Here is a 2,866-nt window from a genome sequence, read left to right on the forward strand (position 1 = left end):
ACAACAAAAATAATTGTGAGATGACTTCAAGGACAAAAGAAAAAGTGATCGTTGTACCAATCAACCAAATAAAACTTGAAGTGAACCATCCACTTTAGAAGTGCCCCAAGCATCAACCTCGAGTTGGTCGTAATCAACTAAAGACAAAGATTCTCAAGCCAAGTTTGATACTGAAAAAATTAGTACTATTTATGAAAAATAGTGTGATTAAGTTACAAAAGCTGAAAAAGAATTTTGAAGAAGATTTTGCTTTTATTGATTGTTATCAAGACATGGAAGTGAGTTGGCCACAACCATTCAACTTCACAAATTGAACACTGAGGACAAGGTTCTTTGAAGGGAAAAGTATTGTTATATACTCAAAAAGAGGATCGTGTGAGGTAATTATGTTGTAGAGGATTAGTGGAGAATAATTATTTTAGTAGATTATCAAGTAATTGTTTTTATTTTAAGTCATGAAGTAATAGGTAATTATGGGTGTAATCATGTAAGTAGTGGGGGTAGTTATAACCGAATTGAAGAAGTGGAGGGAAAAATTATGTAACGGCTATTAAGCCTATTTATTAGTGTTTTGAAATGAAAGAGATGAGTTAAAAATCCGAATTATTTCTCTTATGAGAAAAGATAAGAATCTCTCAAGAGAAATTATAAGGAATTGTCTTTTGCTTGGAATTTTTTTTTTAAAACTACCTAATTAATAGAAATTTTGTACTTAAATTCTAGAAGCCATACATGTTAAAATAATCAGAACTATAATATGGATGTGGATAAAGATATTGGGGGTATGATGTCTTATATTCCATCACATGAATTTATGGGTACGATGTCTTGGGCTTTAGCTTTCTCCTAGAGTAACATAAGATACCTAAATACCAGTAATGTATCCCAAACCGACACTCAAATAAAACCCTGTATCATTTGTTCCTTTATGTCACTGTCATCTTCAACAGTCCATCTTCCATCTGTATGTTAATTTTAATTTTAGTTTTTAGTAGAAACCAGAGGAGAATTTGTTGAAAACACTATTAAATTCAAGACAAACTTCATTACTGCTTCTCATGATATATGGGGTGACCCTTTTATGAGAGTCATGATCCATATATCACATAATTGATTAATAACCAAAATATTAAACTGAGAGTTTGGGTAGGGGCCGTGCGAACGCGTGCCCCCGCTGCCACAAATTATGACATACACTCTCACGCTTGGGGAGATGTTAAGCGGGCACCCCTCCAAGTGCAATGGAGGACACCAACTTAGGTAATGGGCTTTCTTGATCACCCATAAACCCTGTCCAGGTAAGTATGTTGCACTCTCCTTGCTATACCTTATTTATAGTTCTGTTTCCCTTCTCTCTTCTACTAATTGTTTGATGTGGGACTAGAAAGCCACCACCTCCTTTCCCATATGGTATATGGGCCTGACCTGGTTAAGATTGCTCTCTCTTGGGCTAAAATTAAAAGTCCAGTGAAATAGTTGCCGGCCCACACTTATCTGTTTTGAAGAAAACACCTATTAGTATATTGGAACTTTAAACTCCACAGATAATTTCTTCTTTACTTGTGATGATCGACCTGTTAAGAATTAACAACATAGCAGAATAACGATTTGCCAAAGAAAACGAAAGAGAATCTCTCTCTCACACACACACACACACACACACGTTTACATGGTTTAACCAGAACTTCTACTATTTTGATGAATAATTACAAAATCCTCGCTACTACAACCTCTTAAGACAAAACTTCCCCATAAATAGCTTCTCACGCACCACATAAAGCAACTCTAAGCCCAGAAAGTACAAAATTACCACCCTAGTAAACGATACCCAAAAGAATTTCAGCAAGCTCCTCTTCACCCCTTACTTAGGTCCTATCACCTTGCAACTCCCACGGCCTGCTTACCAGCAAGTGCGACTGCCATATTTGAGGGAAATCACAAGTAATTCCTGGATTAAATTGAGATTAGGCTTCACCAATGACAATCTCCCACCTTTAATCTATTAAATTATAGAGTCCTAAGTAAATTGAGTTCCCCTCCTTCATCCTTTGGCTACACACTCCATGATAAGTGACTTATTTGTTCATTAGTTAAAGAACTGAGGGGTGGGGTGTGTACAATGAGAAACTAGCTAGCTTGAAACTACATCAATTTTGAAAATATATAGGCTTTTCTCTCTCCTATGCTGGGAAGAAGATCAGCATGGACCCAATTGCAGAGAGAACAAAATATATAATAATGTAAGGGTGTAATAATCAAATAAAAAAGAAAAGAAAAATATGCTAACACACACACTAGGTCAAGATCCTCCATCTTGAATCTTGATTGACCCTAGCATTGATATTTTGGTACCACCCGATTTGAATCTTTGGTGAAACTTTTAATTTAGGTTTGGTAGGGGGATGTGCCAGGCCCTTGCAGTAGTGCAAAGCAAAGGCAACGCTCGAAGACCCCAGTAGCAAGCTACCGTAGTGGGCCTTCCCCTGAGAAAAATTAATTTAATATCATGTGGATCAATGATCCACGTATCAGATATTAAACTGATAAGAACAGATACTACACTTGATCTTAGCCAAAAGGCCGAGAAAGGTATGCTTTTTTCATTGTCTCTATTTACCTTTTATATGCAGTCTTCACCTCTCCCTATGCCTTTTCTGTCCGATGTGGGACTATTCACCCTTCTCTTTCCATGGTTAGGATTTTTCCTAAGCAAGTGGAGATTGTTCAATCCATTGGTTGCCCATTTAAGCTTTCGAGGGCATATAACATTGCAACAAATCATTGCTACTAGTGACGGAGAGTTCTGTTCATTCTTCATTCTTCATTCATGGAAATTAGCAAGAAAAGTAGTTAAAAAGGCAAGCAA

General features: G+C 36.6%; 2 non-coding genes across 2 annotated transcripts; both read right to left on the reverse strand.

The window, feature by feature from the left end:
- Positions 1-1,146: 1,146 nt before the first annotated feature.
- LOC122092549 lies at positions 1,147-1,306 on the reverse strand. Its single transcript, XR_006144202.1, has one exon. It is a non-coding gene; the product is annotated as a U1 spliceosomal RNA (small nuclear RNA).
- Positions 1,307-2,397: 1,091 nt separating this feature from the next.
- LOC122092552 lies at positions 2,398-2,593 on the reverse strand. The gene has a single exon (XR_006144206.1). It is a non-coding gene; the product is annotated as a U2 spliceosomal RNA (small nuclear RNA).
- Between the last annotated feature and the right edge of the window lie 273 nt (positions 2,594-2,866).

This window comes from Macadamia integrifolia, chromosome 10 (assembly GCF_013358625.1).
Source record: "Macadamia integrifolia cultivar HAES 741 chromosome 10, SCU_Mint_v3, whole genome shotgun sequence".
NCBI classification, from domain to species: Eukaryota; Viridiplantae; Streptophyta; class Magnoliopsida; order Proteales; family Proteaceae; genus Macadamia; species Macadamia integrifolia.